This window comes from Rhipicephalus microplus, chromosome 7 (genome assembly GCF_043290135.1).
Source record: "Rhipicephalus microplus isolate Deutch F79 chromosome 7, USDA_Rmic, whole genome shotgun sequence".
Taxonomy (NCBI): domain Eukaryota; kingdom Metazoa; phylum Arthropoda; class Arachnida; order Ixodida; family Ixodidae; genus Rhipicephalus; species Rhipicephalus microplus.
Window position 1 is genome coordinate 26,669,238 of NC_134706.1, and position 15,901 is coordinate 26,685,138.

At 47.3% G+C, this 15,901-nt stretch overlaps 1 long non-coding RNA gene across 1 annotated transcript; it reads right to left on the reverse strand.

The window, feature by feature from the left end:
* Positions 1 to 4,428: 4,428 nt before the first annotated feature.
* On the reverse strand, positions 4,429 to 8,369 carry LOC142766883 (uncharacterized). The gene is made up of 2 exons (XR_012884642.1): positions 8,255 to 8,369; positions 4,429 to 6,709 (listed from the first exon to the last, which is right to left on the reverse strand). It is a non-coding gene; the product is annotated as an uncharacterized LOC142766883 (long non-coding RNA).
* Positions 8,370 to 15,901: the final 7,532 nt, after the last annotated feature.

Here is a 15,901-nt window from a genome sequence, read left to right on the forward strand (position 1 = left end):
CACAGAAAAGGTGTATTCTTGCAGTCGCAGAGCCCAGCGACCAAGTCGACCTGTAGGATCTCTTAAGGATGAAAGCCAGCAGAGCGCGTGGTGGTCGGTGACGACGGAAAAGTGAGTGCCATATAAATATGGACGGAATTTTGAGACCGCCCAGACAAGAGCAAGGCATTCTCGCTCCGTGATCGAATAGTTACGCTCTGCAGGTGTAAGGAGGCGGCTAGCATACGCGATAACGCGGTCGTGTCCCTGTTGGCATTGGGCGAGAACGGCTCCGATACCGTGACCACTGGCATCAGTTCGGACCTCAGTTCGGGCAGATGGGTCAAAGTGGGCGAGGATAGGGGGCGTCGTCAAAAGTGTTATGAGGTGAGAGAAGGCGGCAGCTTGAGTGGACCCCCACGAAAATGGAACGCCTTTCTTCAAAAGATCGGTAAGTGGTTGGGCGATTGCCGCAAAATCTTTCACGAACCGCCTAAAGTAGGAGCAAAGTCCCACAAAGCTCCGGACATCTTTGGCGGATTGGGGTACTGGGAAACTCGTGACGGCACGAATTTTCTCAGGGTCCGGTCTCACACCAGAAGCATCGACAAGGTGGCCCAGCACGGTAATCTGTCGGCGGCCGAAGTGACACTTCGAGGAGTTCAACTGGAGGCCAGCTTTGCGGAAGACGTCGAGAATGGCCGACAGACGCTCAAGGTGGGTCTCAAACGTAGGTGCAAATACGAGGACGTCGTCTAGGTAACACAGGCATGTTGACCATTTGAACCCGTGTAGCAGAGAGTCCATCATACGTTCGAACGTGGCGGGGGCATTGCATAGACCGAAGGGCATAACCTTGAATTGGTATAGGCCATCTGGAGTGATGAAGGCGGTCTTTTCTTGGTCTTTCTCGTCTACGGCAATCTGCCAATAACCAGAACGAAGGTCGATGGATGAAAAGTAGCGTGCGCCGTGGAGACAATCGAGGGCGTCATCAATACGTGGTAAAGGATACACGTCCTTTTTGGTGATTCGATTTAGATGCCGGTAATCGATGCAAAAACGCCATGTGTTGTCCTTCTTTTTAACCAGGACGACGGGTGACGCCCATGGGCTTGATGAGGGCTCAATAATGCCTTTAGTTAACATCTTATTCACTTCAGCTTGAATAATCTGGCGCTCCGACGCGGACACGCGATACGGTCGACGGTGAATGGGAGCAGCATCACCGGTGTTGATGCGGTGCTTTACAAGAGAAGTTTGGCCGAGTGGGCGGTCGTCAAGGTCGAAGATGTCACGGTAGGAAGCTAGAAGGCGTGCGAGAGCGGCTGATTGCGCTGGGGGAAGGTCAGGGTCGATCATGGGACGTATTGACATGTCGAGGCATGTGGCATCGAGTGGGCGACAAGGAAAATTGGGGCATGCGTCGGCTGCGAAAGTGGTGACGTGATCATCGGCTAAGGACCGCAACGTGGCAATTAGGATGCCTTCAGGGAGGACTTGCTTTGTGAAGCCGAAATTTATGACGGGTAGACGGGTCCGGTTGGAGGCTACAGTTACGATGCAGTGAGGGACGGTGACGTCACGTGCCAGTAGGACATCAGGAATCGGCGTGACGATGTAATTCCCATCCAATACGGGTGAGGTCGTGGCAAATTCGGTGAATGTGAGGGCTTTAGGCGGTAAGCGGAGGAAGTCTGTGGCAGAAAGGCCGTGTTGAGGTTCAGGGTGAATATCCGGCTGAAGAGGAAGGTCTAAGCAAAGAGTACCAGCGGAACAGTCGATGAGAGCAGAATGGGTAGACAGGAAGTCCATCCCTAAGATGAGGTCATGAGGACAGTTCTGGAGCACCGTGAATAGAACAGGGATGTAACGGTCGGCGATGCGTATGCGAGCCGTACACATGCCAATGACAGGAACAGTGCCGCCATCGGCCACACGTACAGCTTCGGTAGCAGGGGGCGTGAGTACTTTTCTTAAGCGGCGACAAAGATGAACGCTGATGATGGACACATGAGCGCCAGTATCGACTAGTGCCGACAGAGAAATACCGTCCACGTGTACATCGACAAGATTTTTGTTCGTATGAAGCGTCAATGGAGGGTTTGGTTCAGACAGGGATGATGCAGCACTACCTCCAGGGGCTGCACTGTCTAGTTTTCCGTCGGGTACGATGAAAAGTTAGGCGGCGAGTGATGGCGGCGTGGCTGGGGCGACGGGGAACGACGGCGTTGAGGGGACGGAGAACGAGCAGGAAGGCGGCTGTTAGACGTGTCGAAAGCAGGGGCGGTACGGCTGGACGAATACCGGCGAAGATCTTCATATGGGCTATAAGGTGCGAAAAACTGGCTCCTATGTGGCGGCGTCCAGGAGGCACGGCAGTAGCGGGAGACATGTCCAACGCGGTGGCACCGGAAGCAGATCGGTTTGTCGTCAGGAGTTCGCCATTCCGCCGGGTTGCGAGATCGTGGAGCAACAAATGGGTCACGTCGAGGTGCATTAGTGGGAATTGGTCTGGAGGAGGGGCAAGAGATGGGGCAAGCATCAGGGAACCCGCGGTTGGCGAATTCTTGTCGTACGACCGCCTGAATAACGGAGATCGCGGGGGTTGTCGGTATCGTATGTTCGAAAGAAGTGGGCTGAAGCGGCGCTGGACTTGCTGCTTCAAGTTCCCGTCGAACGATACGCGTTACACTCTGCTCAAAGGGCGGTGTGACGGTAGAATCGGAGCAGGTGGACGTAGCCGCCGTGTTTGGCAACCGAGAAAAAGGAGGGCGCACCCGACGGCTTTTTGCTGTTTCGAAACGGCGGCATTCTTGAATTACACGGTCGATGGTCGAGACGTTAGTGTACACCAGCAAATTGAAGGCGTCGTCCGCGATCCCCTTCAAAACGTGTCCAACCTTTTCAGCCTCAGACATCGCCTCGTCCACTTTTCGGCAAAGAGCGAGAACTTCTTGGATGTATGACACATACGATTCAGTTGGCGACTGGACACGGGTAGCCAGCTCCTGTCGTGCAGCTGCGTGGCGACCGGTCGGGTCCCCAAAGATGTCACGTAGCTTCTCCTTGAACGTGTCCCAGCTGGTGAGTTCGGACTCATTTGTCTCGTACCAGACACGCGGGGTTCCGTCCAAGTAGAAGAGAACGTTAGCGAGCATCATGGTAGGGTCCCAACGGTGAGTTTGACTGACCCGTTCATAAAGGCGAAGCCATTTGTCGACGTCGAGGCCAGGTTGCGCAGAAAATGTCCCGGGATCACGTGGTGTTTGGACGGCGACAAAGGTTGTCGGAGAAGCCGCAGATGATGAAGCGGACGCGTTGTCACTGGAAGCCATGGCGGAAAGCTGGAGGATGCGGCCACTGCGGAGCTGCGTGGTGAGGACGGGGATCGTTCCACCTCCACCAAATATGTTACGTGAGTAACGAGACAAAGTATTGCGAATATATTCGAAAAATATATTTGCAAGAGCGGTTGCAGCACTGGCCAGTCTGGCTCCGAGCTCGAGCAGCCAGCGAGCCTCATCTTCCTCGTCGGGCGCACACGCGCATTCGCACTATGGTTTGTGGCAGCCTACAGGTAGCAATATATACACCTCCATTAGAAGCTCCATGAAGGGCTAGAGTGCACATATTTACAACCAAATATGAAGCGTGATTTCTGAACGTTTTTTTTTTTTTGTTTACGGGAAGGAACAATTACGGTTGAGGGGGGTCAGATAGGCTGGGAACTTCTCCGATGTGTTATGAATGATCTTGAGGGGTGGGGAAGGGAGCAGACAGTAATATTAAAGCAGCTGCCCCCCCCCCCTCTTTTTTTTCTTTCTTATCAATCGCTTTATCTATGAGAAGCGAAACTTACCTTTGTAGAAGTACTTACTCTTGTCAATGCAATGTTCTGCTGTCAATGCAAAATAGGAAGATCGCATCTGAATCTTCGGTTGTAGGCATGCCCACTAAACATCGGCATTTGGAGATGTATAATCCTAACTTCGAATAGGTAGAGAAATGGACACTTCCACAGAAGGGTGCGTACAGGACAAGCCAAACTGATCTATTCGTAAGACAAGATTCGAAGGTTCAGCACAATTAATGAATACCACACATTGCTGGGAAAGACACGTGGACAAATAGTCTTGTCTAAGCCCCTGGCCATGAAGACAAGTCTACTTGTCGAAACGACCCCAGCAGCACCCGCTGTGTTGAACATTCATCTTGTAGAGACTTCATATTTTGAAATCTTTTGGATCAACATCTCTTGAATGTGAAATTTTATTTTGGCAATGCATCATTGTAATGTCTAACAGACTAATTCATTAACGAGTCTCTCTCGTAGAGGGCAACTGTTTGTCACCTTAACTAGTACTGCAACCACTAATATGCAGAGAAATGCTCAACCAGTTCAACACCAGAGAGCCCCAATTAAGAAGGATAACATGACATGCAATGTAGATTTTATTTGAGCAAGTGGCAGCAACCTAAATTTATTTTTGAAACAGAAACTATGCAATCCAGCACAGCAGCACAAGCAATTTGACAAAGAATGCAGTTCGGTAAGCTCCAAGTATAGCTTTAACACAAATATGGAAGCTACGTGAGAATTCACACTTTACCACCAAAGACGGCATGCAGTAGCACTACGGATTAGAACGAACAATATATTGCATACCGATACATATTCTCAATAGAACAAACCTTGAAGTGGCAATAGGTTTACTCTGTGTTAGCCAAACAGAGAAAAATACAAATATTGTGAAAGCCTAAAACTTCTTTGTTAGTGTGGAGCAATACCAGCAGAAAAACCTGCACAGCAGAGCAGCAAAGAACCTAGTAATTCCACACAACCCTCAACGTTTCAAAGCTTAGCTTCTCTGAATGACGTGTTACTAAGAAAGGTTTCAAAGAAAGCTTTGCACCCTATTGAACAGAGTTACAACTTTTGAAATCAGCGGCATTTCCTCTTTGATGCAGGCTTGTGAGTCTGCCTTTAATGGGCATGCACTCCAGGCAAACGTCAAAAGACCGACGTCCAGTGACCTCGTTTTTAAAAAAACATTGCCTCGTGCGTGGGCAAGACTTTAGCCACCCTTTTAGGTGATTTTTTTTAGTCGCCAAGGTGACCCACTGCCATCTTACAGTAGTAAGGGCGGGCCTTTAAGCAGTATAGCTGGGGAACCTTTATAAGTTCGCAACCTGAATTGAAGAAAAGGATACATTCACTACATTTGTCTATTACAAAAACATGGTGCACCCATACAGAAGAAACCAATCTGGCAATCAAAACTAAATTCAAGAACATTCAGAGTGCACAAAACTAAACAGAACGCATTTGCGATCACCTGATTAACTATCGACACTTCATAACATTACCGTGAAACAAACGGTATTCACTCAAGAATTACATCTTCGCAGCCACACTGTGCTGATTTCCTGGCCCCTGCTTTCGCGTTCTACAAAAACATATAGAACACTGCAGTAACAAACAAAAAAGCAAGGATAACACACCAGATAGACTCCCATCAAACCACAAGCTTTTCTGTGCGGCGAATACGGCCCACCCAGCATAGCCCTCAAGTCACAATGTTCACTTTTTTTTGCATAAAGATGCTCTCACATGTTCACCGACTGGATAGAGAGACCGAAGCATTCAAAGTTGGATGCCGAGTTGGAAAAATACTATCATCAAAAACAGACTGACGGACGTAACTGGTACTTAGATGAAGTCTTAGACCGTAAGCTGGTGCACGGTCAAGTGTTAGTATTGAACCAAACACCAATGCTCCCGAGGCCCTCCAACCAGGAGACCGTAAGTAAACAGATTCTCCGCAGAAGCGAAGGCTCGACCTCCCGCACGTAACGTTTGATGACGCTTCAGCTAAACTGGACAAAAGAACCTGCCGAGCGTGTCCGCACAATAGCCTAAAGACCGAACCGAAACAGCACGAAGATGAGTTTGGAATGGAAGAGCGGGTCACCGAAAAGCACGCACGGATAAAAGAAGCCTCCCTGCCGCACAGATTGATAGATGAATCAGTTGCAAGTTACCCAGCTTTCCCTGCAGTTTAAAGCAAACGAGCATCAATATGCCACTGCACTTCACGATGTGAATGGATGCTTATCATAGCTAACAAACACGCAGATCGGTCAATGAATCTGGCCGCAGTTTTATATGATGGTGAAATATGAGCACTAGTGATAATCATGGCACCATATGTTACACTGGCTTTATTTAATCAATGACATGGGTTCAGCAATGGCATCTGAACAGCGTACCATTTCGGGGTTTGGTAGTTTTTGTAAGCCTTGGCACCACGCTGTCCAAACTGCTCTGTACAAGGATAGGCAACATATCAGGGACACGAAGGTATTTTACAGAGATTCATGGACAGCTGGTAACCCAGGGTGGATCCATAGATCGCTGGCTTCTCTCATGGAGGCAATGGGAGATGTAGTCCGTAGCGCTCTCTTCTTCATCCCGCCGCTATCGATCTCAGTGAAACGGGGCCGAGAAGCACTGCCGATGAGTCCTCGCCACAGTGACAGGCTTTTTTTTTTGCAGGATGCATTCCCAATAAGGCAAGCAAGATGCAGGAACCAGAAGGTGAATCTCTGCTGATGAAGGTACGGCCTGACAGCAGGACAGGGATGGTCATGCCCTTCCAAGAGGCACAGGCTGGACGTAGAAGGCTATGCGGGTTTGGATGTAGCATCCATCGATTAGATTGAAGAGCTGTAAGTGCACCAACGTTACACGGTTACATGTAGCACAGATACACAAAGTGCGCACAGCAATACGAGCTCATGGGGTACATAATATTTGAGAATACAGACTTCCCACTTAGCCCAGGCATGGACAAGATAATGGGATGTTTCTGGAATTGGTAGATTATTGCATGTAATACCCTAAGGTGGTGGGTTTGAACTGGTGGGTATGAAGTTTGTGCAATTTATATCAGAATTACCTCAGTACAGCTAGGCACAACAATGTCCCCGATGCTTTCATTTGGCTAATTTCTGGATTAGGTCTAGCTGAGCAAGAAGAAATGCCTCCAAAAAAGTTATTTTATTTATAGCGAGCTTCTCACCTGCAGAGTTCATACCCTAGGCTAGCAGACAGGTGTTTATCGTTCAGCATCGCTCTAGTGCAAAGGTCACGATCTACCCTCTGGTGAAAAGAGACACTCGCCACTTTCACTACGAGTGGTGCTGGCAATTCACCCCCAGGAATAGACCTACAGAGATATACTTTAATCGCTGCATAAGGCGAAAGGAGCCTCAACTCGCAGATAAATTTCTACCTTGCGAAACCACCTCAATATATGCACCATGCCACACATGCGCAGAACACACCACTACATCACATCGCATAATAAAACACTCACACTGCACGTGCTTTTTTAGAAACCTATAAATTTAATTCAGTTGACCACAGCACCACCGAGGTAGTCCTAATATAAATATCTTGATTGATTTGTGGGGTTAACGTCCCAACACCACTATTTGATTACGAGAGACGCCGTAGTGGAGGGCTCCGGAAATTTTGACCACCTGGGGTTCTTTAATGTGCACCCAAATCTGAGTACACGGGCCTACAGCATTTCCGCCTCCATCGGAAATGCAGCCGCCACAGCCGGGATTTGATCCCGCGACCTGCGGGTCAGCAGCCGAGTACCTTGGCCACTAGACCACCGTGGCGGGGCTAATATAAATATCTTCTCGATGAGGTATGCTTCTAGCATCTCTCGCTCAATTACCCCCTTGGTTCTACCTAGAATGGAGATATTAGTAAATATTGCCACTTATCCACAGGTGCTGCAGTGCATAGGCAAAAGGGCAAAAGATTGTTCACCATCGCAAAATCACTCTCGCTCGATTGTTTACGCATCGGCCAGTCTGGCCGATGTAAAACTTTCCACAGGAGAGCGAAATTTCGTAGAACACTCGCTTGCTGTTAGGTCTCTAGTTAGATCTCCACTCACACCCAGAGTTTCCTTACTTATTTGCATCTTTCAATTTTTTCGGTCACGCGCACAAGGTAATTGTTCGCTCCCAATCGATGGCGCCGGAATTTCTGCGAAACGAGCTGTAACACTATCGCGTTAATGCATAATTGCTCGAGATAATCATTTTATGCCACTGTGAACCTGGCTGCTAAAGGCAGCGTTAACTCAAGTGCTTGCATCGATATTATGCCAACATGGCACGAACTCAAGATTGCCAAGCCCACAACTGGTGCAACGCTGCCCTTTTTACTCAATGAAATGCGTATGCTTACGCGAGTCATTGCAGATCTTCGAGCCAAGGTTCACCGGAAGAATAAAACCACTAGCATGAAGATGGACTGCCTGCTGAGTAACGGTTAACCGAGGACATCTCGCTGGAAGGCCTGGATGACATACGCACCTGCAGGATCGTCCCATGCATGTGTCGGGTGCAAAAATTAGCAAGCCGAAATAAAACTGCACTGTGACGAATCAAATAAAGCACTCAAATCGGTCAAAAAGAGAGCCACGTTCATGACAGCCTGATGGAAAGTGCCATTGAAAGTACACAAAAATTTGTAGTGCGACTGGTGTTCATAACAGCGATATAACTGCATCATGTCATCAAGAGCCTGGTCACTACAGGTAATGCTTGGGTCCGCTATTTAGGCATGGGCTTTAACTGGCATATGGGGGCTGCAAATATGTGTACGAATGTTAAATTGTATTCAAAACTTGAAATTTAAATTGATGTCCAAGTGACTTGGAAGTATTCGAAAAGAACATATATGACAAGTAGCATCAGCTAACTCCTTGTAAAGGCCGTTTCGCTGCAGTGGAGGGTTGCCATATCGTTTAAAAAAAAATCTACACTGCCTCGAAGCCCAACTTCAAAGTTAAATGAACAGATTATCGTCGCATCGATTCATCGTTTAATGTTCAAAGTCTTTTCATCCATCCATCGTAATACAGGCTTAATGGCTACGAGTATAGTGAATTTTAAAGCTTAATGTGCTATCCGCGTTAAACGAAAACAGAACAGCGGCAAGCTTTCGAGATGGTATAGTGCGCACTATCCATTTACCACCATCGACAGGCGCGCGCATCCTGTTCGGCAGCTCTGCGCATTCATGCATGCCTGTCCATGGCGATAAGTGGACAGCGCGCACTATACCATCGCGAAGGTTTGCCGCAGCTCGGGTTTCCTTTGACGCGGATACTACTTTACAGGTTATCATTAGCATTCTTCCAAAAGTAAATCATGCTACTACACAAAGTTGCTGCTGGTTTTCACATGCATTATTTCAATTAAAGTATTGTGTAGGTCGGTTGGGTCACGACAAATATGGTCATTTTTTAGGGTCAAAGTTCTTTAGGTGGTTGCCTTCTCAGTAGTAGTAGTAATAGTAGTAGTAGTAAAAGTAATAGTAGTAAAAGTAATAGTAGTAGTAGTAGTAGTAGTAGTAGTAGTAGTAGTAGTAGTAGTAGTAGTAGTAGTATAGTAGCAGCAGCAGCAGCATGTAATAGACTAGTTTACGAGCTACTCAAAAGTTATCGTAGTGTGTACATGTCTTTGGAGATATCACTAAATGGCGTTAGTGGTTTTAGGGGGAGATGGACTGGCGGACGCTTCATTGCACTCGTCATTCACTCCGTGGATATGCTGAAATTCGTTACAATAAGGTGTATAATATTCGAATCTATTTTGAAATTCTTCCACATCAGTACGTGGTTCGAAACAAAAATTTACTATTCTCGCATGTCTAGTAATCTTAGCTAAGAAGCGAGCGCTTGTATCCTAATCTGTAGATTACAAGCTGAAGTTTATTCGTTGTGTAGCCCTATAGAGTATAGTAAACTGGGCGCCGATCGGTAAGAATTATGGAAAGTTTCAGAAGACAAAGACTGACTTGACTCCGTTTATTAATGTCTGGTCTGACAAACGGGTTTGGTTTCTCCCAGAAATAGAGGCGATAAAGAACCAAAACTTTTCTAAAGGAGAGGTTCACGAATGAAATAAGCCATTGTATGACGTAACCCAACAAAAAATTTGGTACCTCTTGATCGTTTTTGCAGTTTCTGCAGCATACTGTAGAGAGTATTGCCTCTGAAGTTTTTTTATTGATTGATATGCTGGGTTTAACGTCCCAAAACCACCATACGATTATGAGAACCTGGGATTCTTCAACGTGCACCCAAATCTAGGCACACGGGCCTATAGCATTTTTTGCCTCAATCAAAAATGCAGCCGCCGTAGCCGGAATTCAACCCCGCGACCTGTGCCTGTACTCGCTGTTTGTGAATGTTCAGTCTCTTTCATATGTGTGCTCCTGCGTTAGCCTGGGTATGCTTTTCAACGTAACTGGAGTCGCGAGTCTGTGCTTTGTCTTCTGCCCTTGCATCTCTGTTCAACGTGGATTCACTCACAAGTCGCTGCGGATCATCGGGCAAACATCGATCAAGAGAACACATGTTGGGCTCGAGCAGGCAGAACACCATCAGCTGATGGACGACCTACCGGAGACTTCAGCGCCGGTGGGGCGAGGGCTGAACTAAATGCACCAGGAGCCTGGGGGGGGGGGGCGTCCATTGCGTGCATCAGATGCAGAGCTGCAAGGAAAGGACACCCACTTATTTACATCATGGCAAGACGGGGTGCACCTGTTTTGTACACAACGCACTCGAGGTGGGAATAGACAGCGCATAACCCTTTGCGACAGCACCCTCACCTGGCGACTTCTGTGCACCATCGACATGGAAACGACCACAAACTTTCAGCCATTTGCAAATTAAGCATTTGACAGTGAATACTTTGTGGCATTCAAATGCTTTGGGGAAGGTAGGGCAGTGTTGAACAAGATGTTTGACGTTGGTGTTTTGCAGGTGTTTCAAGATTCTTTTATATTGGAAAGGCTCGCAGCCGGCAGGTAACTATGATACAGTTTGAAGGATTGACTGAATTATCTTTGTGAAGCAATATAGACTTACTGTTTCTACAATGATCGCATTTATATCGAGATTGCTGTCAAATACAGTAATTTACTCTAACGCTTCCACTTGCTTCAATTTTCATATGCAGAACCTTCACATAGAAATGGTAATTTCAGGCACTTGTAGATTGTTCCGCCAGAGAGAATGTTACAGTGCACTTCGCACGTAAGTATCCCGAGCATATGTGGAAGCTGATTGAGCAAAAAGAAGCTATAAGCACTGGAGAACATCTTCAGTTGCCGTGCAAGCCTAAAAGTTCGGCAGTACTAGGGAACTACGGCAAGTGCCACTATGATGCGAGCATGCAACAACCCTATCCGATAATGGTCTCACCTAGCTATCAAGTTCCTGCTACTAACGATGCTCACCACAACGATGGCCGATTTAGCGGTCCCCATATTGTGCACCTCCTTGACAATGGTTCCCAGTTTTGTAGCCCACGGTCCAGACGTCTCCACCCCTTCACAAAGCTGCATAGACATGTCTCGTGGTTACCAGGAAGAAATAAAACTGAAGATTGTTTTCCAGAGCTACGGCACGATGACACCCATGCTGGACATTGGGCTATTTGACGTTGTGGAGTTCCTAATCAGCCCCTAAATTTACAACTACAGAACTGTCTGCATTTTGGTCTCGGCTAAATGCAGCCACTGTGGTTTTTGCCGTAATTTTGATCGGCCCAATCCACTTGGTGAAAGTGCCATGAAAACCCACCATGTTTCAGCACAGCTGCACGTGAACCAAGTCGAAGAGTGTACTAAGTTGTAAAACCCATTTTCGATCGTCTAAAAAGGGTCATGGCACGAACCACGCAATTTGTGAATTTCAGCAAAAAATAGGCTTAGACTGTTGTGCTTGTAGATTATGAGAATTTTATTGTAAAACAATGCTCTACAGTGCAAGATGAGGGCTGAAGTCGTTGTATATAAACCGCTAGATACTTTAACAGGTACTGGTTAAAAGCTGGCTATATCCTGGAAAGCAGACAAAAAATGCCCAGTTTCCTGGCTATATCCAGTCCTTTAAGCGGTACCAGATTAAGAGTGCACAGCCCTCGGCAACCACCATTTGCCATGGCACGTGCGACATACGCTACACGGAACAGAGCGTCGTCTTGAAGCTAAATAAAGCAGCTGTAGTGTCGTGGCCAGTTCAAAAAAAAAGTTTTGCACTGTAAAACAATATCGAGAAATGAGCAAGCACTACGTAGGACAGTGGCATCTCGTTCCGTCGTCTGTTTACTTGTTTTCTGTTTGCACCTCAAATCTTGTTCAGCAACGCACCATCTGCTATGCACTGCGTTAAGCTACACCGTCTGCCCATCATTACACTCCGATAAAGCATATTCGCATTGTCAAGCACGAGAGACTCACACGAGATTCTGTTGAGAAGATGGCATCCAGGAAAACCTGTTGAGCGCCAAGGTGGAAGGGTCTATGGGCGTCCGTAGATGTCTGCTCACCTGGCGCAAACGCAGACTGCAGATAGGCCATGGCGCTTAACCTGTAATGGCATACGAGCCACTTGGTAGTCCTCAACATGCACAAGGTACAGCGATACTGAACACACGAACGTGTGGTAAGAAACCCTATAGAAATGGGAAACTCGCGAATTGCGACTCCGCCCACAAGTCTCTTTACAATGAGGGACGTGCGACAATCATTTACTATTGCACCCCCTACCACAGCACTAATGCACAACAAGGTGTTGCTTTGTAAAGTCTGTGGCTGTATCGCAACTTTGTTGCACACACGGGCACAACACTGCTCTGCGCTATTTTCCACAGGGCTATTCAAAGCACACGTCCACGTTTTGTTAAAAGCATATCGGCCTTGTATTTGCGAGTGACCCGTGATATGCGATCCGCTGCAGTTTTTTTTTCCTCTAGAGAGGCGGGTGTGCTGTTATTTAGCGATACCGCAGCACCCTTTCCAGTGCGTTTCCGATAGCTACCACCACGAATCAGCATGCATCCGGTTTGAGAAATGCCATGTGACCACATGTGTCCACTCGCGCCGCCAATGATAGCACTTCCATTGGTGCAAGCTGTCAGTGTACGTGACAATAGTTGTAGCGTGGGAACAGAACGACACAGAGACAAGGACATGAAGGACACGATCGTGTCCTTGTCTGTGTCGTTCTGTTCTAGCGCTATAACTATCGTCATGTCATGCCAACTAGCCCAAGCTGCCACACTTCTAAGTCACTGTACACTTTCAAGAGGTTACCAAGAAGTTAATGAGGGCCAGATGTCTCGCCTGAAGAAGATGGTAGCTCTTGTCCCGATAGCAGACGAACTGCCTCGACAGCACCTGAACACCTCGAGCTTGTATGCACCCATGCCGCAACGACGTGGCAGCCATCTCTCATTGATTGTATCAATGATGCCAGAAACACAAAGGCAGGTGAATATAACTCTAGAAAGAAAATCTGAAAAAAAACATGGTCTATGCACACCACATACCAATGTCTATAGCAAGACCCACAGGGAATCCATTTAAAATCTCCAAAGGCAGGATAATTGAATACCAGGCTTGAAGACCCAAACCATAGGGCAGCTACGCAACGGTAGACATGAAACACAACCATGGCAGGATCTGCTTTACAGTTACAGGAGCATAAAAGTAGAACAGAGAGTGAAGAATATGAAAAACACCCGTCTGTTTTCATGGCGTCATGAATGCAGACAAAGCACTAGAACTACTAATACCGGTCTATGGAGGCTAGTCAACCCAATAAGTAAGCAGGTAACTCTGTACTCGCACTCTGAACACTATCTTACCTCCGTAAAAACCACGTCTCGTACCAGGAGTGACAGTGACAAGAAGCTGTGGCTGGGAGCGCAACAGCGTATAAAGTGGACCCTCCTGTCGATCAAATTGCAAGGAGACTCCTAACTCTTAGAACCTGCCTTGTGTTAGCCGAGACATCCGTGGCGTTTTCTAAAGATTCCCTGACCACGCGACGAGTCTAGGTGCGTGGTGACTGACCACAGCAGAACTTTGTGTGGACTGACGTGAAGAGAGGCACCATTGATTGATATGTGGGGTTTAACGTCCCAAAACCACCACGTGAATAATGAGAGACGCTGTAGTGGTGGGCTCCGGAAATATCGACAATCTGGTGTTCTTTAACGTGCACCCCTATCTGAGCACACGGGCCTACAGCATATTCAAGACAGGCACCAGAAAAGCACTATTGGCTGAACGAGTCACAAAGTAATACCCACACATGCTGGCCTTTACACTTCGGCACCAGCTATGCAAACACCCTGTTTGAGACCTGCCAAAGATAAAACTTGTGTTTGTGCATGTTCTGCTACTTGTCATTTTCCTACAGCCACTGCATGTCACTAACGACTCTTACTGCTTCATATAGGTGTCGCCAGGAAGTGGCATAACGGGCTCATGCCCCCCTGACATTCTTTTTTTCGCCCTGGCATAGCGAGCGAAAAGAAAATCACCATTTCAAGGGGCGTGCCCCTCCTGAAATCTAGGAGATGCCCCCTCCCATTCCCTCGAAAAAAAAAATCTGGCTACGTGCATGCTCATCAGGTTTGCGAAACCTAAAGCTATAAGTGCTGCCTCCCCAGCAGAAGGAAAAGTAGAAACTCTTCCACGAGTGGGGGGGGGGGGGGGGGGCTCACCTACCGCACCCGTAAGCTGGGATATATATATATATATATTATATATGAGCCTACAAGGAGGTTAATTACAGCGGAGACGTTTGCAAAATTTAACCATGTTGTAACATAGCCTCGCAACAATGTCATTCTCCCGTAAGGACATAATTGAGTGATTACTGTTGTGATGGACAACTACGCCTTACTTGGTTTCCCCAGCGTGCAGCCAAAAGTGACCGCTGTCGAAAGGGGCGGGAAGGGGCTTAGCCTTCTTCACTTTTCTCAGTGGGGTGGGGGGGGGGTGCTTCCGGCTGATACGCCTATGCCAGTTCTCTTTCTATTTCATAACACAGGACATGCGGTGGCAAAAACTGCGCCAAGGTTCGCTTACCAGTACCCTTAACCATTTTAAAATTCGATGGCAGAAGAATGGAGTGGCAGTAACAGTAGAAACCAAACCACCATCTCGAACATATTTACTCGCGTCACACCTTACAAATTCGGTGCTCGTAAGAATCACCAGGGAAGCAGCTCGATCCACGTCCATGGTCTCCGCTGGGAATTCGTTGGTCAAGGCAACAAGTCGTAGAGCTTCAATTAGATACATAAATGATTACATATTAATTTCTGGTGTCTTGAATGCCACAACCATGATACAATCGCAAAGCACACCATATATGGCCCAGAACTACAGATTAGACATTTTCAATCACCAGGAGCCCTATTACCGTGCACTAAACTCTAGGTACAGTACTGAATTGGAAATTGGGGTGTTAAGCAAGCAATGCTGGTATTTTTCATTTCCAGAGTTCACAGTTACGTTTAGCAACCTCACTTGCATATACTTGGTGAACAGCACACTCGTAGTAGTCACACGAAATAAAAAGCAACTTTTCACATTGCAAGTTCGGTATACCCTGGTTTTGCTACACTTAACCTAAATCAACGCAATGGTCATGACCACAAGCTTAGAAGCACAATACTAGCGAACACTTTAGCTGCAAAAATAGTAAAGGTTGGTGCAAATGTGTTCAACCATGTGTAAACTTGTACTCACGAGAGGCGCCGTACGCGCAAACAAGCTCGAACCAGGAAGAACGCGGAATCAACTTACACCAGAGACGAAAGTTGACGAGCTGAAACATAGGAATCTTTCGTTACTCGCGACAGATGGCAAGAGGATTGCTTTCAGACTTACGCGAGCTGGCGCAGGGCAGCGTCGGGCAAGAAGTCATGCGCAACTGTGCAGGACACCTTCGACATTGCGCAAGGACGTTGCGCAAGATTCAGCGTTCTTCATACGCCCAATTCACTTGAGCAAAAGAGA